Source organism: Cupressus sempervirens, chromosome 7, assembly GCF_028749045.1.
Source record: "Cupressus sempervirens isolate cs-2001-9-10 chromosome 7, ASM2874904v1, whole genome shotgun sequence".
Lineage (NCBI taxonomy): Eukaryota > Viridiplantae > Streptophyta > Pinopsida > Cupressales > Cupressaceae > Cupressus > Cupressus sempervirens.
In genome coordinates this window covers 282565502-282579070 of record NC_143124.1, presented here as the reverse complement: position 1 = coordinate 282579070, position 13569 = coordinate 282565502, and positions in this window count along the sequence as shown.

Genomic DNA, 13569 nt, shown 5'->3' with positions numbered 1-13569 from the left:
TTTAATAATTTAAATATAGAATAAATTATATATTTATATACATAAATTATTATCAAAATTAAATAACAAATAAATTTTAAAATTTTATATATATATATATCTATATATATTCTTATCTTTTTTTTTAAAATTGATAACATATATGATATCCCGTTTAAAGCCCACGTGGCTGACTAAACTGTTATCGCAGCAGGGTATTGTTGCGTCAGCAGTACCTACTGTCGTAGTAGTACTGCTGCCACAGCAGTGCCTACTGCGACATGCAGACAGGTAAGTAGGGGGTGGGGGGGTTGGTGGCCCTCGCCCACCCAATTATATATATATTTATATTTATTTATTTATTGTTATATAATTTAATAAAACTTTATTCAAAGCAATTCCCCTGCTTTAAAACCCAATACTTATATACACACTTATTATTATGTGTATTTTTTTAACATTTAAATTTATTTAAATTGTATAAAATTAATTCCGATATATATTCTTTCTATTTAATTTAAACTTATTTAAATTTATTTAAAATTTATAAAATTAATTTCAAACTATATTTTTTTAAAAAAATTTAAATAATCGTCATATTATTTTGATAGGAAAATTACAAATATGCATGTAAATTTCAAATCTAGAATTTCCAATTTCAAATTCATTTTTCTTCCCAAAATATTTGATAAGAAGATTCAATTAACATTCAAATTTCCTTTTTAAAACTCAAACCCTCCCCATTTAAAACTAATTTCTTTAACTTAGAAAATGAAAGTTTTCTGATTACTTTCCCAATCTCTATGCATGCAGAAAACATTGGCTAATATTTAACAATTTACAATATTGAAATGTTTAAGTATTCATCACAAAGAAATTCAAATTCGCAATCCACAGGCACAAAGAAGACAGGGAAGGAAAATTTGCATAATAATTAGTGATCAAAACAAAAGACCCTACCTGAACCTAATGCTAATATGCAACCACCCAAAGATTGTGAGAGAATTGACTTCTATCCAAAAATCTCTCTCTGAAACTTTCCCATAAATTCCCTTCCAAAATTCACTTCCAATTTTTGCTCCCAAAATTCGCATCCAAAATTCATCTCTCTAAATTCCTTCTCTCAAAAATGAACCCTTCAATTGTGATAAAGAGTTGTTTCCTTGAATTAGAGCACTAATTATGCGTTCCCCTAGGAGAACTCCATGCTCACTAGACTCGAACTCCAAATTAACTTTTATTTATCTTTCTTTTATCTTGCATTAATCTTTTTCATGCACGTTAAAATGAATTATTTAATTACTTTATTTAATTTTCAATTGACTTCTTTTTAAATTAATTTATTACTTTTCAATTCTCATGTGCACTTTATTAAAATATCTTTATTAAGTTCACATGTTTTATCTTTTTTTTCTAAATTAGTTTCTTATATTTTAATCTCATGCATAAATTATGCATAACTTCATCATCAACATGTGTACTATTTCCATCTAACCTATCTCTCATACATAACAACATATAAATAAGTTATACATCAAAACAATACATTGTTGTAAACTAGTTTCATACTTAGACAATTTTTTGAGTACCAAAATGTAAGTATCTTTATTTCTAAGGTTTTCTACAACATGTACATCATGTGTTGCCATTAATGACAACAATTACATCACTACATAAAGACAATTATCAACACTTAGTTGGGTAGATCTTGCATTTAGGTCTATGACATGTTGTATCATTCGTTAGTACCCTCCTTTAGGAATGTAAAGGGCCCATTGGAATCAAGACCAATAGATGGTACGACAATCTTCCACATAAGTGATGTGTGGGGTCTGTTATTTCCATAACCAGTGATGTTCTTCCAGATTCAAATGCTTCAATATTATCTCTCCGCAAATTTGACATGATGGTATCCTTGTTTATATCAATGGTAGCAATGGTGAATTTGCATTTCCAAGTTGGTTCATGAATGCCTCTAAGGCGACTGTAGTAGGTCTTGAATCTGTGATGACTCCTATAATTGTCTCTAGTTTTGAGGAAGTGGATTATGCATGACCATGGAGGTTTTAGGGTTGATCTATAAACCGGCCAGACTCTCATTGAGATTAGGATCCATTTCTAGTTTCTTCCTTTTGTTCTTGTTGAAGTGTGTGGTAGGTGACATGGAATGATAATGCACCTAAGTGTATGATGTAAGTGATATGATGGGTATCGTGGAATATACGGTGAGTTCTAGAACTTTCTAGTGATGAGGTGGTGATGTCAAACCTATGATGAAAGAATTTAAGGATCTAAGGATAGGTGATAAATTAAAAAGATGATAGGATCTATAATGGTGCAAATGATGATAAATGGAGGATCAATCCTAAGTACGTGATGTCTAAGGGATGTGTGGATGCATCAACCTAGAGTAGACTAATCACCTTTTGGAGACATGAGATTATCAAGAATGGGACCCAACCTATGGAATAAGGTGATGAGCAACACATGTGACAAGATAAACTACCCTAGACAAATCTGTGGTCCAACTAATAGTTGCAATAACATGATGGATGTAGGATATAGGATAAACCATTTCTAAGATAATAACAACAAATGATAGGATATGATGGTGATTTGATTTGGGAGTTGATTAGATGAGGATTTTGGTAAAGGATTCTTAAAACATGCTCTAAGGATAGTGGATCTATAAATGCCTTAGGGATGATGTAAATAATGACTCCTAGTGATAACTCTATGGTGAGATTGTGCAAGTGCAAAATGTGTGGGGCTATCTCATGTAGTTGATGAGTCTATGACTAACTCCATGTCTAAGTGTCATGTTTTAGACTTTGTAATCCCACTTTCTTTGTGGGGTCACTTCAATAACTTATTTCTCAATTTAGAGATCTTTTAAAAGTCTATTTCCAAATCCTAATTTCTTGATTTTTGCTTCTCATTCTCTATAATCTAGTGATGGTATGAGCTTGACTTTCTTGAACTTTAGCTTGGATTGTTGTATCATAAAAAAGTCTTTTGATATGTGGTGACTGATCGATAATTTTGGGTCGACATGTTGTAATTAATTATAACCCTAAAGTGGCAAAAATATTGTATAAAAAGGGCTTAAGGTTAGGGATTTTCATAAGGTATGATACAAAAATTGCTTCTTATGGTGCTATTGAGCTATAAGGGATTACAATTTGTAATCAAGTTGTAATTACTTGATTGTAATAATATTGGACTCATTGTTTGGTGGATGTAGCCTAGGGATTAAGTGAACCATGTTAAATCTTGGTGTCTTATGTTCTCTTTTGTGTGCTTTAATATTTTATGATATCGGTTATATTTGCATTTAATTGTTATCTATGTTTGTGTTTAATCCTAACAAGTGGTATCAGAGCCGTGTTGTTGTTTTTTTAGTTATCCTCTATGTAAACAATTAAAATTGTCCTAAACACTATATTAATTGATTTAATATTTCCCTTAACACTATAATTAACTATTTATTAATTAATTATATTTTTCATATTCTTCTACTTATTTAATTAAATAGGTTCATTTCCCTAATGTATTTAAATTTAATTTGAATACTTCCCCTCTAATATATTAAATTTATTTAATGCATAGTGCTCCATAAATCCCCTTTTAAATAAATTATAATTTATTTAATTTCATCCACTTTATTAAAATTCTTTAATCCTATGATTAAGTTAAATCATATTTAATTTAATCTTAATCCCATCCTAAAACTAGTCTACACCTATCACTCTCATCCTTCTAAGCCTACCCATTAATTAATCCCACTTAATTATCCTAAACACCTTTCTAAATATCTTTTAGCTCTTAAGTGTTTGCTCACACATGTGTGAGAAACTTGAGATCCAATAAAGCTTCCATTTTATTATTTTATTCACACCTCTTACACACTTGTTCCCCTTTCATTTCTCCAAGGTTTCTCACACATGTGTGAGAAAACCTTGAGCCAACACTTTCATCCAAAAGGCTTATGTTTACCTTTGCATGGCTTGTCCCCTTAGTCCATGTGTCTCCCTTGTGGCACCTATGTGGATGCCACATTAATGCCACCTCCCCAAGGCCTCTCTAAAACCTATAAATAGAGCCCTTTCTCAAGCATTTTTCATCTCCCTCATTTGCATTGTTATCATGTTAGTTTAGACTTAGATCTTTTTAGTGAATTTTAGTGATTTCTATGCATTGTTACTAGCCCCTTGGTAATTGCTAGATTTCATTTCATTTTCATTGTTAACTTAGTTTGATTTCTTGCATCCGCATCCATATCCTTTGAATTCTTTCAAGCATGGTTGCTTCCAAAGCCATTGCTTGAAGTATTCCCCATTCATATTAGCATAGTCTCATATCATATCATTTCATTTCAATCATTGGGATTCATAGTTGTCTTTAGGGAGAGCACACTCACATCCCTCAAATCTAAAGTACACCAACAAGGCCTCTTATGGGCGCCCTTGTTGGTGTGCTTTGAGGTTGCATGATGACTTTTCATTTCTATTGTATTAAGTTGTAAAACTCACAAAAAAAAGTTAAAATATGTTTTCCCATGGTTGCCTTTCATTTTTTAGAATTTTGTTGAAGTTAATCAAGTTGTTGATTGTAGTATTACAAATAGGAGCATTTTAGAAACACCTAACCATGTTTTCTTATAGATTTTCCTTAATATTTAATTGCTCTTGAGAATGAACTTGAATGCTTAATCATTTTTCTTTGAATGAATGTTGCACTTAATGCGATAAATGAAACACACTCTTGAATGACTAAACTTAAAAAAAGCAAAATTGAATCTTGAATGCCTAATCAATTGATCATAACCTTTCATTTGGATGGATGTTGTTAAAATAAAAACTTGAATGCCTTAAGGAAAGTCACAAACATTTTTTTGGAATGGATGTTTAGAAGTCAAATACACTCTTGAATGCATTAAGGTCAAAGAACAATGCTATGATACACAATTCAACTTGAGCTTAAATCAAACACTCATTCAATCTTGAATGCATAAAGGAATTGAATTGTTCTTTATTGAATTTCTTATGTTGACGACGCTCGATTTTCTTATGTTGAAAAACTCTCAATTTTTATTATGTTGTTGATGTTGTCAAGTTGGAAAGAACATTGTATGATATAAACATGAGTGTCTTCAAAAGTAGATAGAAAATCTAAAGCTCCATTGGGAAAGAACAAGTGTCTTTTAAACCCAAGACCACTTACGTATTCACTCCTCTCATGCCTTTGGGTGATCTTAAGTGCACAAGAAATAAGTGGCCTTGTTTTACATTTTTTTTAAGAGGCCTTCTTGGGAATTTCATCACCCCTTGGGACAACATCAACTCTAGCGTTCTAGCGGAGTATAAATATTGGGAGGTGAATTGAAAGACACCTCTCTTAGAAATAAAATCTTGTCACTCTTTGCTAAAAGAAGGTAGCACAAGTAACTTATGAACCTAAATGTCTTCGTCTTGTCTGTAGTTGTATTTTGTTTAATCATTAGTAATTGTTGTTGCATAGATTCAACAATGTACCGAACAAAATCATATCTTACTACTACATTGTCAATTGACTGACCTTGACAATGGATATTATAAATCATTTCAAGAACACTGGCCCCCACTTCCTTGTTATTGTCCAATCCTAGGCAAAACGATAACAAAGAAATAGTATTCTGAACCCATGGCACAAAAATATCATACTAATAAGGAGGCTTATGGTCTTTGTCCAGTGTAACACTAGTAGGGGACTCTAAGGGTATTAAACCCTTAATATATGAATGTTGAAAACTTCTTTCCAGCTTGTCATAAGTCTGAGCTAGTTTATCCAAGTCAATGTGCTCCTTAGAGATTTCTATTCTAAACCCTAACCCTAGGTCTAACAGAGTGAAAAATTCATTCTCAATTATTGATAAAATTTCCTCCTGAGTGTTTTGGTTTACAATTGCCTTTCTATTTTCATCATAATTATGAGCGCATAGCATTACAATTTCAGGGAAAGGGAATACTTTGATTACAACGAGGCTTGCTAATCCAGTAATCAGAGCAACTAGTTTATTTGTATATGCACCAATACTACTATTATATTTGTAATAAATTCTCGCCTTCTGTGGATCTTTCCACTTACTAAACAATGAATGTCTAATTGCCATGATTCCAAAATCTCCATGGATAACAACATCAAAAATATCATGACATTCATCGGTGAAACCTAAGGTTTGTAGCACTTGTCTAAGTTCTATAATGGTGTTCTTTTCCTTTATGGGTGCACTTGTTTGGGAGGTTTTTGACTTTGTTTTGCCCATGCCTGGTTGCTAATTGTTATTAGACTTCAAGCCCTATTCAAAATAATTGTAAAGTGTAAACCTAAGACCATTAAAATCAAGATTTCAATTGCTGCAAATTGCAATAGAATTTTTTTGAAAAAAATTAAATACCTGGAATTGAGATTGGATAATTGGTGTTGTCATCCAATAATCAAGTTTCACACTTTCAATCTTCAGAAATCAGAACACAAAATGGAATTCTGCCAGTCTTTGAAATTTTGAAATTTGAAAATCCTATGGCTATTGTATCGGACTCTTGTCTTACAGTTCCAGAACTCTCAACTTCATACTCTAAAAAGGTAATACTTGAAGTTTAATAGTTAAAATGAAAGTAATAAGTAATTAATGGTTTTAACTTTTATGTATAATGTACATCTAACCATAATAAATTGTCAAGACTCAATGTTAAATAATGTAGTGATGTACATAAATTAAACGTGTCACAATTTTGGATGAATCTTGGCAGATGGAAAAGCATTCTTCAAATCGGCTCGAAATTCATCTCGGGCCATCAATCTATAGACTATCAAATGGTTATTAAATTTATTATTATTATTATATTATATTATTTAATATTATTTATATAATATTAAATAATATTACATAAATAATATTAAATGATATAATAATAATAATAATAATGATCATCTCAATCTGATAGATCGACAACCCGGGATGAATTTTGAGCCGATTTGGAGAATCTTTCCCCATCTGCCCAGATTCATCTGAAATCATGACATGTGTCCTTGACCAAGGACACGTGTCATGATTTCGAATGAATCTGGTTAGATGGGAAAAGATTCTCCAAATTGACCCGAAATTCATCTCGAGCCGTTGATGACTCGATGGTCATTATGATTATTATTATTATATAAATATTAAATGGTTATAATTATATTATATTATATGGTTATGAATATATCATATGGTTGTAATTATATTATATTATATTATTGTATAAATAATTATATCATATGTTCTATTATTTTTAATTAAATTATTATTGTTGTTAAATTTTTTTTATTTTTTTTTAATGTAAGTGCATTGGTTTATATTTTATATTTTAATAATGTATTTTTTTATAAGGGTAAGTGCACCAAGTTGTGGTGCCAAAAGGGGGGTATAAGTGGACACCTTTATCCTAAAATCAACAATTTCTAGACTTCAACATGAATTTGAAGATAATTATGCTCAAAATTTTAAGATATGACAAAAACAAAACTCGTATTTCTTTGAATCTAGTTTCTAAACTACTTTTTTTTTCAAAATGGTTTAGTTTTAGGTCCTCAAAAAAGGGGGCCACAAAAAGTGGTACTGTTTATTCTAAAAAAACATAACATAGTACAAAGTGTGGCCCCCCTAAAATTTTAACTTTTTTTTTGAAATTTTTTAATCACTCCAATCAAAAGTTACCAAACACTATGTAATTTATCCTAAATTTTTTGGGCAATTTTATAATGTGTTTTTTTTTTTTATGAATTTTTTAATTAGACACATCCCAAAAACATAAAATATATATGTGATCCCCCTAGAAATGATTGAAAACTAATCTAAAATCAAAACTTCTTTTTTTCAAAGTGTGTGGAATGGAGTCTAGTTTCTAAAAAACTAAGTTGTTGCAAAATTCGATGAACGAGCTAAAATCAATAGCCCAATTAGTACATGTTGGTTTTTGACAAAAAATAGACATACATTCAAAAGAAATTACAAATAAAAGGCTTGAAATAGTCCAAATAAAAAATAAATTATATGATTGTGTAGCTAACATAGAGACCTATAATGTCATGTAACCTGATTTTATCGATGCTTAACCATAAAGAAACTGAAAGGAGAGCACACAAGAAAAATCAATCATTTTTGTATGTTTGCAACAAAACACGTCTCAGACCAATTCATAGACTCCAAAGCTTTGGGTTGGATCCCCAAGGCAAAACCAAACATTAGGATTGGTAGAATGAAAAGCTTTGAATAGTGTGTGTGCCCTATAGTGCGTGTGCACTATAGTGCACATGTGCTATTTAAAGCTTTTTAAATTTACTTCTAAATAGGGTGTACACGCTTTGTAATTTTATTTTTTGAAAAGCACGCACACACTATGGTGCATACACACTATAGGGAGTATGCGCTATGGCTTGGCATACCCAAGCCATAGTGTGTGCGCACTATAGCACTTATGCGCTATAGCATGTGTGCGCTTTTCAAAACTAAAAAAAAAAAAAAAAAGGTGTCATCTTTTTGGCACCACAACTTGTTGCACTTACCCATAAATTATAATTTTTCTTGGCATTCAATTAAAAATAATTTTACTTATATTATGTAATCATTTAAGATTTATGATTGGACAATCACAATGAATGATCGAATCAACCAAATGAATGAGGAGTATCGCTTCAATCTAGATATTTATAATAAATTGAAAGCTGATTTTAAACAGAGAATGGATCAACCTTCTCCTAACATAAAATCCAAATTGAAAAAAGAGTGGATTCAAATCAAAATTTGGCGTTCGTGTTTACAAAAGAAAAGTCTTCGCTTCATCAGGAAGAAATTGCCATTTTTTATGAAAGTTATTCATTTTAGGGTGAAATTGCTCCTTATTGATCTCAAAATAAGTATGTTCAATATGATCGAGTCAAATTTGGAATTTTGCATGCAATTGAGTAGAAGTTTTGAAACAATTAAAAAAATATTCAATAGCAATCATCCAATTACCAAAAACGTCGAATCCAAATGCCAAGGAAAAGAAATTTCCCAAATGTACGTTTTTCATCAAATATGGAAAGAAATAAGAAATATGAAAGGGTTATATGTCAAAGATCTGATAGAATCAAGAGCATCGTCCCCTTTTATAAAAAAAAATGTGAAAGAATTTTTGGGCTCACAAGGAATATTGGATTGCAAGCATCCTGGAGAGTTAACGATTAACCATTGGAAGCAATGGTTAAAATGGTGTGCTGGCTACAGAATAGCTCCACACAGAAATTATTATAAAAATAATATTATTTTTATTTATAATTATTTATTATATAATAGAACATATAATATAATTATTTATACTATAATATAATAAAATATAATTATAGCCATATGATATAATCATAACCATATAATAAAATATAAATATAACCATGTAATATAATATAATATAATATAATAATAATAATAATAATAAATTTAATAAAATATATAATGACCATCTCAATCTGATAGATCGACAGCCCGGATGAATCTGGGCAGATTGAAAAAGATTCTCCAAATCAGCCCAAAATTCATCCCGAGCCGTCGATCTATTAGATTGAGATGGTCATTATTATTATTATTATATTATATAAATATTAGATGGTTATAAATTATAATTATATTATATTATATCATATGATTATGATTATATCATATGATTATGATTATATCATATGGTTGTAATTATATTATATTATATTATAGTATAAATAATTATATTATATGTATATGATATGGTTATAATTACAATTTAAAAATATAATTGCAAATGCTCTATTTTTATTCATATTTATTATTTAGTTTCAAAATTAAAATATAATATAGTTATAATATCTGTAAATTATTAAAATTTAACATATATTAAAAATTGTGATAATTGTTTATAAACTATTCTTCATCATTTAAAAGATTTCATAATGAAAAAAAGTTAGGAATAGGTGACAAGATAAGTATGAAATAAAAATTTGACACATAAATTATCAAAATTATATTTAACTTTGTTAAGGTTATAATCTATTAATCTTTAGTTTTCCTTGAAGCTCCATTTGTTAACAACCAATCAGATTAAAGGAAAATAGTTAATTATTAATAGTTCACTATTTTAAACTAAGTCGCAGACTAACAGTAACATTTCAACAGTGCATAATTTGAGAAACAAGATACCAAAAATAAACTTACAAAGTCGTAGACTAAGAAGAACAACGACTTGAGAAGCCAAAAACTATTGTTTTCATTGATAATATTTTAGACTATACAATGTACATAATGTTGATTCATAGCTTACATATTCAAAATAGCTTATTAAATCACTAATCAGCCTGGTTTTACTATTTCGTAATTTACAAAAAAAGGGCAGGGCCCAATTGAAATATCCCTTTTCTGATTTTGTATGATATTTCAAGCCTCAAATCAGATCTTTAAAATCAAACAACTACTATCCCAAAGATCCACCAAATTCCTCAAGAAACCCCAAATCGGGTATGCTGAAAATAGTGCTAAAAGCTTCACAACTTCACAAATTATTAATAAATCTGAAAATGGAAATTTTTACAGAACTTTCAGCAGCATAACAGCCTACAAATTGACATTTCCAAATCTGTATAGCCTTTACACAACAGCTCAAAAATGTAGGACAAAAACTATGCTCATCGGGCTCCCGAAATAGCACAAAATATGCCCGGAAACACCACAAAAACACTAATAATCTATCTCAGAAGTTTAATCACGTCCCAATACATATATTCAGCTCTATTTTAACATCTTAAAGTCTGAAATACAGCAGCAACCCAAACTGATATGAAATACTCTACTGGAAACACCAAACTCATACCAAAAACACACCCAAAAACCCACAAATCTGCATTGTTCAGCACAAAGGCAAACTCTGTATGAGCATGCACATGGAATGGCTTCAAACTCCCGTCCTTAGCCTTCCTGGAAACTTGCAAACTCCCGTTCTTGGGTCTCCTTCTCCACAGGTTTGGCAGCCTCTGAAGAATAACAAAGAATGAGCAAAAATCAAGTTCTGGTATCTGCCCAAAATGCCTCCAAACCCCTTAAAAGAGGGCATAACTGTAACTCACGTCCAAGAGAGGTTAATGAAACATATTTTAATAATAATTTTCATTTATTAGTCCAACAGTTTCCAAAGATTAACCCCCTTTTTCCGAAACTTCACTTTCTTGGGCCTGCCTGCCTTAGCAAAGATTATTATTTTTTAATTATTTGAAAAGGGGACATGACACCAATCCAAAAAAATATATAGATATCTTGAAAATACTTTTTTGGCAAACTTTTCCGTAATCAAAACTTTTTTTTGCCCTAAAGGGCCAAGGGAACAAGGAACCAGGGAACCGAGGAGGCTGGAAGCATGAGCGAGCTAAGGGGCTGAAGGATTGAAGCCTTTAATCAGAAAGGTCTTCAATTCCATCCGCGAGGAATCTATTAGAGAAGATGATGTCATTGAACTCGTCTAGCCATGTGAAGTCTGTCTTGTTGACATCATCATTCAACAACAACTATTTCCACAGAAAATCCCTTCTGAGTCGTGCCCACTTCTGATGGCGAGTCAATTGCCATTCGTTCATGTTGAGCAAGAAAGGATACTTATGTATAATGCACCCTATGCCTTCCTCCCAGCATTTGTCTGCTACATTTGCAAAAGGGATGCCAATACCTGGCCTCGGTACCTACTCGGCCAATACAATAATTTTGATATCATCTTCTAAAAAGGTTTCTTTAAAAATGTTATGCAAAAGCATCATCATGTCTATTTGCTTGCCTCCAAGGTTGAGAAGAGATGCGAGGAAGTGGGACGTAATATCTGTGGATAGACAGTACCTCTTATCATTTCTCAAGAATTCATGGCCAAGTACCATGCATATAGCATGGCAGATAAAAGGACTTCAACCATCTACCTTGCAAACCATGACAAGGATATCATCAGGAATTTTGCCTAGAAAGTGCTTTTGCAGAACCATATTAATGCATTTCAGGCGAATTGGCGTATCCATGACTATGATTCAAGAAACTAAAAACTCTACAAAGTGCAACTACGAACCAAATTCAGATTGAAGAAATTAGAATATGAGAAATGATATTGAAAGAGGAATTGAAGAGCCTATTTAATGGCAGACTGCTATTGCATCTAATTCTTTGGCATTCGCAATCTTCCATATCTTATTTTTTCATATTCCTATTAATTTTCAAGTGTGAAACACCGAAATGTGCTGACATTAATGTTAGACAGTCAATAGTGCCTAACATGATTAATGATTTCCATGCAAACTTTTCCACTTGTCTCCATTTCGGAGAATTACTTGCGACTCCAAGTCTTTTCAAGTGAGCGGCCTCGAGATGCATCTACTATCGTTGATCTCTAACTAATCAACGGTCAATAAAAATATTGTATTTACTATTAACGTAACAAAAGTGACGATAGTCAACTTGATAATTGTGACACTGACATAACGATGTTACGACATTATTAATAACACACCTAAGACAGTACACAAGTTGAAACTTGAAAGTGACTACTTAGCAATCAGTACAGTCACTAGTCAATACATGTGCAAATTTCACTTTCATATTAAACAATTTTTCAGTTTACCATTGAAGATTAGCCAAGACCATTATTATTCATTTTCCTACAAAACAAGTAATTCACCTCTGACATTATTAATTCATTTTTGGCAAGGGAAAAAATAGCCATCATTTATATATTTGTCAGTGAAAAAAACATTAATTCACCACATTTAAAATGATTTTTGCTAGGACAAGAAAAAAATCGCCAATATATAATATTTTATTTCCCTATATGGAACAAAAAACTGCCCTCGATATTAAAATTTTCCTGCCCACAAGATGTTGGATTCACTAGCATTTTAGGCTTTTTTTTTGGGAGGGGTTTCTTAAAGTTATCCCTGATGATAAGGGTAGAGAAGGATGAGACATGTTTCAATTAATACAATCCTTCATTCATTATACATATTATACTCTAGTTCTTGAATCAAATGAGATGCAATCATATTGTCAACAGCAATCAATAATTTAAGCTTTTATTATTATCTAATGGTGTTCTCTTAAGTGAAAGAGGAAGTTAAATAAAAATAAACAATGTAAATAAGTAAATTTAGCAATAAGTAGACTCTCTTATAGTGAAAGAGAAGGTTTAATAAGTGAAACCACAAGAATTGTTAGTATTTATATATGTAGTTGTATTGCAAATTGTAAGCTATTTTTTTCAGCTCATCTAATTGATATATGTTAATCTTAATATGTGCTTTGTGAAAAATATAAGCTAATGTTTTACATTCATAAAATAAATTTATTTATATATGAATGTGCATTAGATATTAGTGGCTAGTTCTTTTAGATTATCTTTTTTATTAGACAATTATCATTAGTTGTTATATGCACAAAAAATATATGACCGGTATCCCTTTCTCCACTCAATCTAGCATTGGTTTAGATGATCCACATTACTTATATATGATTTCACCATTTTCAAATGCATGGGATTCTCA